Consider the following 17,860-nt stretch of genomic DNA (forward strand, 5'->3'; position numbering starts at 1 on the left):
CTTTTAAACTTTCCATTTCGTATGATATCCATGTCGTGGATAATAAAAATCTTGCAGCACAGTAAACTGAAATTCCAAGTTGTTCCTTGTAGCTTTTATCGCGGATAATACCGAATGTATAATAATTAACATGAAACGTTAAACGTCATGCTCTATCTAAATGCACGTCTAAAACAACATTCTAATAACAAAGTTATGTAATCCTCCGATGTTCGTCCAAATGATTTATTTATTTATTAGGCATATAATACAGCAGCAGACAATAAATATAGAAGTTACAACGTTACAAAAGTTAAGTTACGAGTACAACAGAACAGGAATAGATAAATGGATAGAAAAAGATATTACATTAACGATTGTTTGAGCGTTAACTGTCGTAAACGCCGAACGTCTAAACCTGTGAAAGGAGACATAGAAGAAATCAACTCGATCAGACATTACATTAGCATAGCACATATCCTGGTAATAGTGTCGCTGTTTCTAATATCGTTCACGAAGAATTCAACCCGGAAAGCCATAGTATTACGCAAAGAACGCGAACATGCGTTAAAATTTACAACCTGAGGAAGCCGAGGCCAATCAACGAGATTATTTATAACCTTGAATAAAAAAAGAATATCGGCTATCTTGTTCCTGTTCTCCAACGTGATCGTAATATTCAATTTATGAAGTATGGGATCATTATAAAATTATGGTCGCGGCTGTATACCGAACAACCAAATGCACGTGAGATAAAGCACAGGACTTCATGCTGTATTTTTTCCACAATTTTCGTCCGCTCGAATCGATCGTGAAAAACCATATGACACTAGCATATTCCAAATGAGATAAAATCGAGGAGTTGTAAACGATTCTAAGGGCGGTAGGATTTTTAAAATGCCAAAAACGTATTATTATATATCAGTTATTTTTAAAATTTGTAAAATTGCGGCGTTTGCCGCTAATGGTCTAAGAAAAATGCATTATACGAAAATACAGTGCTGAATCATATCAGGCGGACTAATCATCTCTCTTTTCCACGCAGAAAGAAACCAGAAGAAAATGCACGTGACTTTACAGCGGAAGTCTGCTTGTACCGCGCTCGACGAACGAACCTTAATTACGCTTTTTCCGTACGTTCACGGGGGTCGCAAAATTCGTTGAACGTATAAAACGTCGCTAGAGCATATCCCCTGGCGTTGATTGCAATTTATTGCTGCACCAGGTTCATTCCTAGAAAAACCGCGCCGACGAAACATCGCTCGGTTAATGAGCCGCGTTCGAGGCTCCTCAAGTTCGCCGCGAGGGTCGAAGGTCGAATCTCCGATCGACCTAACACGAGCGGCCGTGCCTTCACTCGACTTCCGTTTTCTCGGTCGGAGGAACTCTGCAGTACGGTTCGTTCCGCTAGGTTTGGATTTCTACGTCTTTCGATTACTCTGTTTTTCAGATTTTTTTTTTAACATTCACTCCGCTTAACTTTGTTACCGATGTTTTTTCGTATAATCGCATGAAAGCTTCTGTAACTTTTCGTCGAATAGTTGAACATTATCTTTCGTTTAACCCAGCTATCAAATAATATTTATGGGATTCTAAGGGATTTCCAAATTTTAAAAGAATCTTGCTAGAATTTGCAAAGAATTTTAAAAACCTTCTATATGATTTCTATGGAATTTTAACGAAGCATTTATTGCCAAAATTAATAAAAAAAAAAAAAAAAAAAAAAAAAAATAGTGGAGAACTTTCGACACGTTTGTATCTTACTTGGTACTTCCTGATGCGATTTTGACTATAAACTTGTCCGTTGAAAAATATATAAGCTATATGCTCGAGACAGAACTTGTTTATTGGTTCTTATCGTTGGCATTTCAATACCCTGAAGAGGTACGGTAACGATTACACCGTGGGGTAGAGGAAACGAACGAGAGGAGGAAAAACGTAAATGGAAAGAAAAGTTCCACGCAAAGGTATTTGCGTAGGCACGTACCATTGAAGAACGACGAAGAAACTAAAAATATCGGCATATCAACGTGTCGGCAGATGTACGTGTGCATTCGCACGCAGAAAAGTGCGTGATGTCTGAGCAAAAGTGTGTTCAAGTAGAGATGGGATCGAGAGAATCGCAAGCGCTTAATAAAATACATTATCCGAATAATTCCAGAAGTCATTGTATCGCTTGCAAACAATTTGAGAAACATACTTTTTGCACTGATGATATCGAAGGATTATTAATTTGTAGATAAGATATCGACTAACGAATGAGAATAAAAATAAAATGAAATATTTTTCTCTGTAATACTAAGAAATGATGGATTTCACTCTGTCACTATCTTTCTCAAAATCATTTTTCTTTCTCATTTCGTTTAAATTTGTATAGTATAAGCCATCTCGTTGGTTTCATAACAGAGTGACACACTTTACCCTTTATATTTATTGAGTTATCTGTTCTCAATTGGTACGGATTTGGTAAAAAATAGTGAAATCGTCCGATAAGAAGTTTATTGTATCGCAGACCTAGATCATCTAATTAGAACACCGATGCACATAAAAATCGAGGCTTGTTTGATTTGTAGGGACAGCAATTATATACGAACTTAATTAAACGTTTATATTATACGAACATAACGATACATGAATATAATAAATAATTTTAAAAAGTCAAAAGATAAAATAAATTAAAGTTAAATAAACCAAACAGATATTCTGATCTAAGTAAGAATTCAATTTTTAATATAAAAAAAACTCGCGTTTCTATTATTCCAACATCTTTGTCTCCCTATTGGTTCAGTTACGGCAGGTTCTACTGTATTTCGAAATATTTCCCAGTTTTTCCAAATTACATAGCTGGTTTTTTACCAACCACCATTGCTGTTATTTAAAATACTTTCACGCTACTGCTATACGACTAGTTTTTTGCTCGCATAGCACGAACTCCGGCATGGATTCCCATTAATTACGTCACGAATGCGGTTAATGACCGGTATCAATCACAAGAACGTACAACATAATCGAATTGAACACGATTCTTTGCGATCGTTGGTAGAAATGCACGGTCCTGGTGGCCTCGGTGAGGATCTTGTTCGCCGTCTTTTAATTAACGCCATTCCCATCAGCTAATATTAATTGAGTTTTTTATTTAGTATATATAACGTTCCATCGATTATTACGAAATACATTTTTTGCTAGTTTTCAGATTGCATGTAATACTCAGCAATTTTATTGTAGTATTGCACGAGCATTAGATCCCTTTACTTGATTATGCAATTTTCAGATGCTTCTTAGTAATTGATATTGAATTTTATACGATGGAATATAACGACCGTAAACATTTTCAAACACATATTTGATTTATCAGATTGGACTAAAAGCTTTTTTCTTTCTTCGAATCAAAATGTCCGTTTCAGTTTATCAGGTTCTTTACTCTTAAGAAAAATAATTTTCTTACGTGTTTCCTGATCTTCTTTGATTTTATGAAATCTTAAAACAATTCTGATTACATACAGAATGTGCTACATCACATTCTTTTCGATATTTTTTAGATCAATTATAAGGTCGAGATTATTATTTCTGAAACGTTATTTTTCACATACTACTACCTCGTTGTATACAAGAATTATCATAATCTGTAAATTTTAATATTATGCTTCAATGAACTTGGAAGACATTGCGAACGTTTCCTCAACGTACTTATAATTTTTAGCCTAACTTCTTCCTTAACAAACATTCGAGACTTCGTTCTTATGTTTTGAAAGTCATGAATCGACACAATATCAGCCACAATGACACGATAGAGTACCTAACTAATTATCTTTGCGTACGTATTTTTGCAATGTTATATCGTGACAGATATCGCGATCTACTATTTATCGGGTACGATGCATGGTTTTCCGACCTTTCTCGTTTGACCATACACAGATTCGAGATGCTATCTGATAAGAGATATCGAAATTGACATCGTTATTTGTATAGCGCGGTACAAAGAAGCGATGCACGTGTTGCGAGGATATTTGTAATTAAACTCGTCGTGGTCGCTTTGACTAAAGTTTGAAAAATACCAAGTATCGGCTACACGTGCATTTTCGAAAGATGAAACTTGGAACGAGCAATTACTCGTATCCATAATTAGTGACTGGTTATACATCATCGCCGATAGCAAAATCTTATGTTTTAATTACAAACTTAGCGGATGATATACGGAACGAGTACTAGAAATCTTTGTCTCGATTTAATAAATTATTAAACGTTCAAGTATAAAAGTTAACGATAGGTGGCTATCTTAATGTTTCGTTATCGTCTGTACTATTATTAGATATGACATTTTTTTTTTCTTAGTTGAAAGTAGCGAGAAAAGTTCAGGTTTGATAATAGCGTTTGTTAAATTAGATTTATCGTCGTATTGGAAATATTTTAGCAATTACATCACAAAATAGAAGAGACTCAAAATAACAGTTGTTTTCAATCAATCAATCAATCAATTTCTCTTAAGAAGAATTATTTAAATGGAAGCCAATTACTGATGAATCTCAATGAAATTTCTCAAAAAGGAAATAATTAAAGAATATTAACTTTCAATTGTTCTCGTTACGATAACAATTATGAATGATCAAAATTTTGGCAGTAACCAAAATAAATGATCAGAATTTTCTCGGTTATTATATTATCGATAATCAAAATAAAATTCGGACCATCGATAGTGCTTACCGGTAACCAAAAAGAAAAGGAAAAATTCCAATAGTTCATATGATTTACTGGTAAAGAAAATTAAATTCCTCTTATCGATAACGATTATCGGTAATTAAAAAAAAAAATGTTTGATTAAAGATATTATCTCTTATACCATAACTTAAAAATTTTGTCTTATAGCAATTATGATCTCCGCTAAGTAGTCGTATTTATTTTAAAATATCTTAATTAACGTTTGAAGGTTGCTATTACGAAAGAGTCAAATAATTATCTGAAGTTTTATGAGAAGTAACAATCTTTTGCTAATTTGTAACGCGTATTATTAACGTCACCTTAGTCGGATCATAGTGCAAGAAGATTACCGCTGAGGCTGCGTGAATACCGTGCGAATATTCGCAATGTTGCATGGCCACCCGTGTCAGGGTGGTCATCCACGTGCACTGGCCTTCGAGGAAGGCCTCGTAACGCGCTCTTTATTAGCGCACTGCTTGCATACCTTTATTAACATTCCGATCGGCGACGATGTAACTTGTCGATACGAGGATGGGCTGATGATCGGAGCCAGAACAGAGTTTTATGCCTCTCGATTATTAATGGCAACGAGTGGTGAATCTTCGAGCACTGTTACATCGTATAACCATCTACTAGGAACTCGTAAAAATAAATTTCTTGATTTAACAATGACGGAAAATTAACGGTAACGGGAAAAAGCGTCAGCTACGTTGCTCTTTTATTGAGCACAATATCTTAGCGTACGATAGCATCGACAAAAGTTTATTAAAAAATTCTGAAGAAACGTAAAATTTGTAGGGGTTTTAGAGCTTTTGTTAAATAATCGCTGAATAATTGATCGTGCTCTTCGAGGAGAATCACAGAAAGGAAAATTCATCGCAAGTCGACGAGCATATCTAACGCGTTAACACAGAAGAATACATAGATTTTAACTTTTATGGTAGCAGCTACTTGATATAGCCACTCGGGCTTAATTTCTTACGATAGTAACTGCTCGAAAAGTTCACATTAAAAATGGTAATTTTCCTCGTAAAATTTTAATTATAATTACATGGTACCACGAAAGATCAACATGTGAAATTGCTGCACTAAAAATAAGTGTTAAAAATAATGAGATATAGTGACTTTCGTCGAACTAGAATTACCTGTAATTCTAGAGACGATGGAGGAGAAAAAACATTGGTGTCTAGACGCATCCGCACACGAACTCGTTTTTTCTTCCGTTCTATCGTTATTTCCATGATTTTAACCAACCACCGGCTTCTGATTTCTGAACTCGTTTTGTATATTTGTTAACATCATAAAAAGCCGAAGAATGCGAATGAGACCAAATATTATAGAAATTATTATGCGAGTAGGAAGGAAACAATTTATAGGCTACTTAACGTAAGAATCTTATTACAAACTACTTTAATATAAAATTGTTGTTGAAATTTTCTTTCTACTCCCTATCGTTTTAATTGTATTTTCCGATCGTCGTATCCTCACAACGAGTCGTCTTGCATTCGCTCGCTCATTATAGCCATACGCATGAAATTTAATTATCGTTAATAACCGATAATTAACTACACATATAAGCTAATAACTATCTATAGAAATGCGCGTAACAATTACGGTTAACCTTTGTCGCTGTAAGAAAAAGAAACTTTGCCATTTCAATTCTCACACATTCTACCAACGTTTCTTCTAATCAACGTTCGTCAGGTCGTCAAAGCATCACGCGAGACGATAAGCGTAATTTACAACGACATTACGGCACCCTCGAACCCTTTACCCCTTTTCTAGCCGCACTACCTCTATTTACTCTTATTTTACGCCGTAAATTTATTCCTGGTTTGCTCAAACATATACAGCGCGCATCGTCGTAAGTCTGGTCTTTCCTCCTCTTTTCTTATTTCCTCTGCAATAAACGCGCTCGAGATGTTCGCTCGCGCTATTTCATCGCTTCCTGCCGTAACCTTTTCAGCAAGACAGCGGACCTGGCCCACGTGCAGCAGGTACGTACAACGGGACTCTTGTGAAAATGAGATTTACGACTTGATTATCAGTCGTATCGCGCTCCTGCTTTCCCCTCGTGCCAGTGCAGACGCGGTGCTGTCACGTGGATTTGTCGGACGCCGCGAAAATACCAACAACGAGGTACAATCGAGGAAATCGCTCTTGGAATTGGACACTGTAGTCGATCGAACGAGAAGAGTCAGAAAGTACAAACAAAACGGTCGCGTGATATTCACGTGATCGATGCTGCTGTAGTTATAGGCTGCCAAGTGTCAATATTTGTGGACAAACCTATAGCGGAATTGCCTTAAGCCAATTTTACGATGTTTCACTTTGGAGGAGCACGACGGATTAACGCTGCTTTCGCTTCTTCTTTCAATAGGCGGATGGAAAGGAAGATGAAAGCAGTCGTCAAGTGTAAATTCGGTTTTACCGCAATCCCTTGGCCCAGCCGAATTAACAATGCTTTTAGCAACCAAACTGTGAACCAGCTTTGCCTCGCACATGTATCGAGCACGTGCACTTGTTTATATCTACTGAGTCGTCACGTTACACCGACCGTAGGTGCAAATTGCAATGCACAGCGAGTGCTGCGAATGTAAACCTTTGATCTCAAATAACGAGCCTAACTCGTCATGGTAACCCAATGTAGAACTGCATTTATCCGAACCTGTAGGAAGACAAACAGTTTATAGACTCAGAGTTCATGTAGTAGGAACTTACGCAAATGAATTCGACTGGCGGAAGTTCAAATCGCTAACTAAAATTTGGTTACAATAAATAATGGTAATAACAGGAATTTGTACTGTACATATACAATAGATACTGCATTGTATTTTATGCAAATTTGTACGCAAATTTATTTTCTCGTATTTCAATCACGAATAGGAAAGTGAAGCCTAAGCAGGGATGTGTTTCACCTATTTAATGTTATATAACGAGTACTGTATTTTGAATGTTTTATGTGAATTCTACTTGTAAGACGGTCAGAGATAAGAGAAGAATTTCAAGAACGTCGGGTATGTCAAGTATAAATTTTATTCCAGACAATTAGTTATCAAATCCCTTGTTCTTAAATATTTACCTTACACCTTCCTAATATGATGGAACAACGAACACCTTTTTAACGTAATATGTATACGTCGAGATAATTAAAATAATTTGTTAAAAAGATATATATTTCACTTATCTGCATGATACTTTTTCATTACATAGTGCTGAATTAACAATCGTATAATTGGTAATAACAACTGTTTCCGCCCGATTTTCGCGTGGTAGATGATTAGATGTTACCGCTGATGCATGATTAACCAGGATAAAATGCCATTTATCATGCTTTCGCTGGAATATCGAATCAAAGATACTCGGCGCATTAGCAATTCAATCGAATCGATCTCGCTCGTGCGTGTATCATTTCAACGCGTTGACAGCTGTTATTCGTTTTATCCGTGAAATAACGTCTCCGAAGCTTATGTAACGAGGTTGTAACTACCTTGTTTGCCACTTCCATACAACACGAGATTCCTCTAACGACAGAGAAGGACATTTGCAAATAAATAACGCAAGTAATATAATTGCTACTTAAGAATGAAACTCATTATTGATCAAAATTGTTAGGATGCTCGATACTTAGTTGGAAATTATACATTCGTAGATCTTGCAGAAACGAATTATAGCTCGCCGAATGAGATTTCACTTTTAATTTGAATAAAATTTGATCGAATAGAATAAAACGAATTGCATGTTGCTCAGTGCATTTGTTATAGCAATTTTCTGTCGACGTTGTACGTGCATATATTTCAATTTAATAGATTCAATTGGCCAGGATTTTTAATTATTCTAATTAGAAATTTGATTCGGTGCTGACTGTCAAAACGCAGAAGTTTTTAAATCATTTCATTCATCGAAATACAAGCCTTAGTTCGTCAATCACTTCGTCAAACCTCTCGAAAGCTGGCAGATCCCTCTTCTACAATCTTAAGCACTTTCAATCAGTCCCTTCGCCAGTCTAAACAAATCCGATTGTATTTCTCTTCTCTAACGAAGCATCAGGCGTATTCTGTCGATGAATCGATCGACAGACGCAACGAAAATAGCTTCGGTGTGCTATTTATGCAAGAATGGTTGCAACGTAGAAAGTGTCAAAACAACGACGACGACGACAATTAAACGGAAACTATCACGAATAAACAGAAGGAAAGTTACTTTGGTAGAAAACAGTCGCACGACGTGTACGAAAGCAATCGGAGAAAAATAAGAGAACGAGTTGTTTCAAGGTTCAAACAGAGTCTCCTAATTCAGGATAAAGACAAAAAATTCGTGCAGTCAATGTTTTTACCGTAGTATATCGTGCTTAACGGGTGTGTGTAGACTTTCGTGACTGACTGTAGATCGTAGATGCACGAAAGCGTGGAATCAGGAAAAGAAGACGAGGAAGAGTTTACTCGCAGGCTCCTCGGAGGCTGCCGCTTGTTTCCTTCGCTCGCAACATACAATGCGATCCGTTGCAACGACGCAACACGCCTGAGGCAGTGCAACGCAACCTGCGGCCGCTTTGAACTGTTCTTGCAGCTTGTAGATACATATATGTATAACGTGTCTCGTGGTATCTCCGACAGTCGTGTCCAGCCAAACACGAGAAGTCGAATTTCCTTCCACCTTGGCAGAAGTTTCGGTGCTCCTTCTCCTTGATAACTAGCTCGTGAATTATATTTTTTTTATTGTTCGATAACGCAACTGGACCCTTAACGTATAAATTTTTCTTCGGTTTACCGATTGAAAACGATGAAATTTCTTTGCGGTAAAGATAATTCACGATCGAAGTGGACGCGATGAAAAATGGATAAAATATTTAGTAAATATTTAATATATTAAATATCGTTTTTAACGTGAGGTTTTATGTATTACGCGTTAAACGTAAAATATTTGAATTGAAAAAGTAGCATCCAACGAATTTTTCTCTCATTGGATCGGTTCAAATCGACTCGTAGCATTACGTACGTTACATGATTCGTACTGATTACAATACAGTGAGAAGGTTTCATTTTACTTTCTCGATTTATTTTTAATAGAAATATCCGCTTCTTTGGTTTCCCTTACACGTCACGTAATTCCACGCAACGTGCAATTTACACTTTCTTAGATCGTCTAAACGACGACATCGCGGAAAGTACTTTGAATTGCTAAATAACGTCACCTTTACTTTCAAACGCTTCAACCGTGCGTGTAATATCCATCGTAAACTCAAAATCCTCGCTAGGGCGTATTATTCATGACACATTACAACCCCTAACACGGGAAACTTATTTTACCATTTAATCCCAGTGATCTGGACCTGAATAACATCATCCATCCTTGACTGAAAGGAAAGAGGTAGAAAAAGGATACAATATCATCTTCCTCAATAATTTACCATCAACTCCATTTCTTACGTTATACGCAATCTTTATTCTGAACGGCGCCAGGTACTCTCGGAATCGTACTTATAGCACTGGCATTTATAATTATGTAAATCAGCTTCGATTAAACCAGGGAGTCCGTGTTTTCCTTCCTTCGTGTTTCTCTTTTCCTCCTTCGTCCTCTCGTCCCGAAGCCGCGATGCATCCCGCTCTTTTTCCTTCCGCGAGAGAATGAATGGAGGCACGCGTGTTATTTCGTAATCTGTGGCCAAGATCGCTCTGTAAATTTCGCCACTAACTACGTTACTGAAATTCCATCTGTGACCGAATGCGTGCCATACTTTCCTCTCACCTCCCCATGTATCTCAATCGGCTTATTTAATCTTCCCTGGTCCTAGGAATAATGACCACTCTATGGCACAATGACCGCACAATGGTCGTGATCCAAAGCACAGATAGGAAGAAAGTGAAGGATTAGACCAAGGAAGCTAACGGTTGTAGGAACCCACGTGTCTTCGTTTCTGCCACTTCGAAGGGCTAATACTACTGCGTATCTATTGAAAAATGTACCGTTGTTTACTGGTCGAGTTATCCATGGGAAAAGTATTGTTATTGTACTCTTTAATTTCAGTACCTTGCCTTGAATACTTTGCCTCTCTGATTGAATAATGGCAATCTTTCCAATTTGTGACAACCTTTCGTCACGAAATAAGGGGAGGGTTTTGTGAAGTTTGCGAAGATATTTGACAAGATTTTAGGAGCGCATGATGGTTGTACAATAGTCACCCTAAGACACCTTCTTTGAAAGTTCTCATAGAACATATTCAAATATCGTCAAACATATCTGACAGATATACGCCATAATATATCAAATGTGAGGAATCCTTTTTTAATTTTTCGAATTTCTTTAAATCTTCATTTAAAATCTATGCCAGCTATAATTCACAAGATTACAATCTTGCCTTCAGGTCGCGTACTATCCTTGCGATGGCACTCAATAATCCTTTCTATAATTCTTCGAATTCTTTTAAACGATCTTCTCTTACCACAAATAATTTGCAAAGTTTTATCCATGTCTTGTTCCTTGGTACCAAAGGATTTCATCTGTTGCTTCCTAATTAATTAATAAGCAATAATAGAAGGAAAATATAAGGTGGCTAGGTGCCTAAATGCCGATGTATAAGATTTTTATCTTCGCTTGAGTCGTGGGTTTTCCTCCAATCATCCGGGACCACTCTCTTCTTTTCTTCTAGGAATCATACAAAAACAGAACTACGAGTGCCAAGATTCGAACCTGGTCTTGAAGGTTTGTAACGAATTACGCTAACCATTACGCTACCGTCGTTCGGCTGAGGATGAGGTCCTTGTGTAGCAAATCGTGGAACAGGAACCGTTGGAAAGTTTTGTTGTCCAATGCCACTACAAATGATCAAACGTTGTTAACAATTATTTTACAGAACGGGAAATCGATCTAAAATGCTGTCGTCTCGATAGTTTTCTTATCCTACCAACGCGTTAAAAATCCTCGACGACGATCGTAGAAAGTTTCTCATTGCGACAACTTCGTTAGAAAGCATTCGAGGCTGTCATCTTGGCATCTTTCGATTCTCACCAAACTGACGGATAGCAACCTCAGCACGCTGCTCGTTTCACATGGTCAATTGAACTTCACGTTCAAGACAGATCGTTGGAGCTGCAATGGTGTGCAGCATTTTCAGGTGATTCGTATCCCGGAAAGAGCAAAGATCAGGAAAAAGCACGGCAAACAAGCGGCGAATCGACATAAGTCTACATCTGACTATCTGGATATCCGTCTTCTTCTTTTCACGAGCGCTCATAGATTTCGTGTTTCCTACTATTCTGCTCGTGTACGTAACCATCACGGCCTCGAACACGTCCACGCTGACTCTCGCATCAGATCTGGCTACACGTGTTATTATTCAATAACAGGTGTAATGCCAGCCAGCACTATGCGCCTCTAATCCAGCTGCGTGCGAGGCAAACAAAACGTAGATGCACCACCGGATACCACGGCCGGTTATTATCTGCATACGTGAGAGTACTGGCAGTTTATACCTTGTGTTATATGGTATATGGTATGGTGTATGCATACAAGGTGTTCCAGTATCGTAAGATATATTATTTTTGCGATTACGCTACAGCCACGCTACAATCCTTGAATTCGTATATTTCAATTTAACCCTCGTTTTAACAAACGAAAAGTGATTTAAAGAGATGAATATAAGAAATCACGTGTTATTATTGAAACGTCTCGTGAAACGAGAAATCACGTGTATCAATAAGACTTTATCCCGTATTTTTCATATTTTGTTCAAGACGAAGATATCTTTTAACGTTGGAGAAAATATAATTGGATCGTAAATGATTAAAAGAATACAACGGGATTGATCAAGCTACACTTTAATTAATTATCTCGATTATTCAAAGATATTTACTGTACAATTTCCTTTTTCTTTCTGTACGTTCTACGTTTGAAAGCGTTATATATACAACGTATTCTTACCTTTATTCCGTCGAGTGAATTCTGGTTATAGGAATTCAGTATGAAACTTATAGCGTTCTAGTTATCGGAGTAAAATACGACATAATTTAGAAACTTGAAAATGGAACAAGTGTGACAGAGTTAGGAAGAATACATGGCATTGGAATAGCCACGATCACAGATATTAAAAAACAAAAATATGATATTGAAAATTAGCATATCCTGTGCAAATTTTATATTTCAGGAAAACAGCACCAATCATCTTACTTATTATATACTTACTTACTTACCTTCTTCGATATTCCACGCTCGTTCGTACAAAGTTTATCACGCGATATTTCCTACATTCCATCGTATCCGCCATACGCCCCCAATCTCTCGCCATTACTCGCAAACGCCCAACTGCCATCGATTTCCAGCTTTTCGATGTTCTCTCTATCGGAGCAACGAAACAAGAGATAAAAGCGAATCAGCCGGATACGCGTCGCATAAATAATTCCACGCGTGTATTCCATAGTGACGAAGATCGCGATATTCCGCATCGGAAACCCACGACCGGCGAGCATAATTAAGTATGAGCAATTAAACAGTGAGTCGTGCGTCTATCTTTCGTCTCGTTATTCCACGAAACGCACGTTGAAATCCGCATGTCGATTAATCGCGTTGTCGTTGTTATCAATGATAGTTTTTAGGGGAGAAGGTGAAGCAATTTAACGAAGAGTAACGTTGGCGTATGCAAAGCTCTTGTCGTTTATTAGGATATCGTCTTATCGCATTTCCCGCTGGAATCGCCTGATGAAGATGATAACATCAGCTGTTTAATCGTATAGAAGCCGAGATTAATTGGTCGATCGATAAAGAGAGAGAGAGAGAGAGAGAGGAAGAAGGGGGGAAAGAGAGAATGAGGTTTTAGAAATGGGATAGCGAGAAAACTGGAATTCCGAGGAAGGGAAGTGGAAGAAAATTTACACTGGTTAAAAAAAGTATTTGTACATATCCTCATTTTCGAATAAAATGTTCTCTTTTTTAATCAGATTTCACATTTCATTTTCATAGTGTTAAACTTTCGTAGTCATATGAAAACGAAACGAAGCTTAATGAGTTAACTCACGAAGAGTCGACGTTGAGGTAACATTTGATTCGCAATTTTTGTCAATCAATCTACATTATCAAATTCTATTTTCGAACAGTGTTGCTACGGAAAAGAACTCTAAAGACTAGTTTGCTATTTTTATCGACCTTATTTCTTCTGGCTAAACTTTCATCTATTATTTATATACTGTTTGAAATATAAATTGAAATATAAGCCATCGTAATGTTGTAATTAATGGGTCCTTAAAGTGTTAATAAAACTTAACAAATTACATGAAACTTAATGCTTTCGGTCTTAATATAGATACATACGCAATTAATTGATATATAAATGCGATAATAAATACAATGGCGTACAAACACTTCTGTAACCACTGTGCAAGTTGAGATTCTCTTTGACTAAGTTACAAGGGAGTTTTGCGAACGAGAAAATAACACGTTATTCGCTGTATGATCTTGGTTAGGGTAGATCAAGCGTTGCGAACGTCTTTCTACGTTTAACCCTTAACGCTGCAAGTGTGTTTCTGAAACACCACCGATGTGCGACGCTCTATTCTAAATGTGCCTCTCAAACACCACCAATGTGCGACACTCTACTCCAAATGTATTTTTGTGTCTTTATTGTACTTCAGTGAGTACTGTGAGACCTGTGAGCGCAAATCCGATTTGAATCGCAGTGAATGTTTTAAAAAATTCCACACATTACTCAATTATAATTAATATAAATATTGTAATCAAAACTATATTACTTCTGAGACGAATAAAGATTGTTTTGAATGACTTTAGTGTTATTATTTACACGTCATTACACGTAGCATTTAAAATCTGACACTTAAAAGCTTGCAAGTCGAAGTATGATGAGAATAAGTTGGAGTTGCCGGTCGATATTGACAATTAAAAGTCGGAACGTTAAGGGTTAATCATAGATATATCTCGAGAAACGAATCTTGACCTTCGACAATGGAAGATTCAACGAGGAAGTCTCATTGCGGGGTGAAAGAGAATATTAGATTCGCGATGGGAACGAGAAGTAAACCACTAGCCGACGAAAACGGTTTAACCTAGCGTGATGTAATTTTCTTATCAACCTACTCTCTGAGTTATGAGATAATTATACGTTGCGCTATCTTTGGTGAGAGATACGTAAATGCTTCAACATTTTATACATTTTACGATTGTCAGAGCTGTTATAAATTATAAGCGATCAGGAGAACTGATACTCGAGTGCTCTAAGTGATTATTAGAGTCAAATTTATTTGATGTTTGAATAATTTCATAAAAATTTCTCAATGAAAAAGAATTTCCTTTTTCGTTCGTGACACGTGTTGGAGATAAGTTGGTATTGTACAGGGTGTCACATTTTAATCGATCCACGCAAATATTTCCTAATTATTATCACATTGTACATTAGTCGAAAAAGTATTTCAAATAACACTTGTCCTGTTTCGAAGGGGATGTCTTTGATAATTATCTGAAATAACTTCGTGCACTAAGTAATTCCATAACGAATCGAAATGTTGTAATGAAAATCGTATCGAAAGGCTAAGATTAAGACGAACAGAACCGTAAAATTTGCTGATCGCGAGTGAATCGCTTTCGAAGTTAGAGACTTTCTTGCTCGTCGTTCCTCATCGAGAATACTTAAAAATCAAGTTCATAAATTAATCGCACACTGTCTGTACAAGTCTGTCACAACTTGACCTATTTATAATTCCCATAAATTCTCTTATTCGCTGATCGTGTACAGCGACAAGTAGAAAAAGAGATGATTCATTTACTATTATACCGCTAACATCGCATATTACTATGCTACTTAATGTTCGATAATTTTCTAAATATACATAAATTACTACACTCTCTATGAATACAGCGTTTCGTATCCCCATTTGTTTAACCTTCATCCAGTTCATCGATCCTCTATACGAGCCCGGAGTAACAGAATTACTAAATCGTTACGGGAAGCGTATAGAATCATATGAAAATTACAGCGATTAAATAAAGGAATTACGCGTAACTACAATTTCACGTGCATTAACTCGAGTTACATGAAACCTCGTATAATTAATTTAATATCTTTATCAAATCGAGCATACTTTACTGCCAGCTTCATACTCGTACAAACAGGCGAAAATAAAAGTTAATTATCAAACGGTAACCAATCGTCTACACGCGCTTCTCACCGTTTCTCGAAAAATCGCGGTTGCTCGAGTCGCGATGCGCCGAAACGCGCGCTAATCTCACGCTATCAAATTTTCGTTTCTCGGCAATTTTTAATCAAAATCGTCTCGCGTTTCCTTCTTCCGAGATTGCTGCGGTGGCCCGTGTTCTTTTTTTTTCTCCTCCTCCTCTTCGTTCCTCGTGGTTAACCGCGATTCGCCGTCCGGTTCCCATAATCCGAAATTACAGGCGGCCCAGCCTCGCGATGCACGCACGCATTACATGCATGCATAATGCGTTATGCTACGGGGGACCGCGCCGATACAGGCTATCTCCGGTACAAATGCCCCTCGAAAGCTTATTAGCTGATCGAGCCTTTGAAACAGCAAAAAGAGAGAGACAAAGGAATAATAAATGAATGGAAAAGATAAAAAGGAATAGATCGTCGGGCGTGTGGAAGTTCCCTTTGGGAAGAACTTCGCTATCCTCGTTCTCATCTTCTTGTTGGATACTTTTGACAGTGAATTAAAAGATCGAATAAGATAAATGGATAATGACGAAGAGAAGCTTGTTAGGTTAAAACGCTTTCGACAGAGAGAACGCTGGTATTGGTTCAAGTAATTGAGAAATCACGTAGGTAAACCGTGGATACGTCTCGTGCGGTGTTTGGTGGCTTCGAGTGTTCAAGATGCTGCTCAAGTTGGGTGTTTGATAAAGATAACCGCGCTGCATTTCTCTTTACTTTTTCTTTTTTCGTTTGCCCGCGTTTGTTTTAGGATTATTCGTGGAATGTTTGCTCGCACGAAATTCGAAACACTGCGCTCTAAGGTGATCCGTTTGATGGTGATCTGCTTCTTTTACAGAACGCGACTTCTTCGATCGTTCTCGATGCTTTTAATTTGACGAATACGTAGCTGTGGATATTAATTGAAGGAAAATTCAAGTTGTTACGTGTAATCGCGATAGGAAATATAAAATATGATCTCTTCTTCTAACAAATCTATTCAAATGAAGAAGAAAAGTATGCTGAGTGTAATTACATCGAGAAGTACCTAGTACCAAGAAATTCATAACATGTAATAACATTTATAGGTATTGTTAATAATGAAACAGCAATTGTATATCAGAGATTATTTGAAACACATTTCAAGCAGTCAGGTAGTCATTACACCATACAGTTTATTAAAGCAACCTCGACTTCTTTATTTCGCAAATTACGAAGTACAGAAGACACTGGTGCACCTTTTCGTTGCATAAATGCGTTCCAATGAATCCTTAGCATTAAAAAACATACTAATTACGCGATAGTTAAACGTAAGGATAATTACGTATTTCAAAATACTGACCGAAATTCAAGATCATTACAACGTCGAATTAAAATTAAAACATTAACTACCCACCACCTGCTTTGGCATACCGCTTTATCGGGGAGGAATTAACGAGAGCAATTTACCGTCCAAACACAGTTCAGACACAGAACCTCGTAAAATTCATTTATCTTACAGTACATAAAAGCGTACTTAAAATATTTTCCATGGTGCAACAAAGGGAAAAAGACGAAACGTCCAGTATTATAAGTAACTGCGCCTGCACCGATCGTTTAGAGCTTACTTATAAACTGTTACCTCTATTCATTTACATAATACATAAAAATGAAATTTGGCTCGCTTACATCGGCCGATGAACAGAGAATCTGTAATTATACGCTAAGCTCAATAATAAAATTTGTTTGTTTTGGAAAATTAGCATTTATATTATATGTTAAACCGCAAAGAAAAAGCCACGTCCGGCCGAACGTAGCAATTTGTTATCTACGTACATAGTTGGAAAATCTGCATTTATACGACCATCCTCAAGCATAGACACAAATAACCGTAGCAGGTGTCAAGTGTTGCTAGCATTAGGAAAAACGTATAACGATCGATCCGTATAAAACGTCCGTTCAATAGAGAACGTCAGTTTAACGAGGCACTTAGGTTATATAGATAGAGGCGGCGCAACGCGTAACAATTTAAATTACAATGTCCCGCGAAACTGA

General features: G+C 37.2%; 1 protein-coding gene across 3 annotated transcripts in view; it reads left to right on the top strand.

Moving 5' to 3' along the window:
• The window catches only part of LOC126919317 (laminin subunit alpha-1), a 204,722-nt gene that overhangs the window by 156,179 nt on the left and 30,683 nt on the right, over window positions 1-17,860 (top strand). The gene's annotated exons all lie outside the window — the stretch shown is intronic.

This window comes from Bombus affinis, chromosome 8, assembly GCF_024516045.1.
Source record: "Bombus affinis isolate iyBomAffi1 chromosome 8, iyBomAffi1.2, whole genome shotgun sequence".
In the NCBI taxonomy this organism is placed as follows: domain Eukaryota; kingdom Metazoa; phylum Arthropoda; class Insecta; order Hymenoptera; family Apidae; genus Bombus; species Bombus affinis.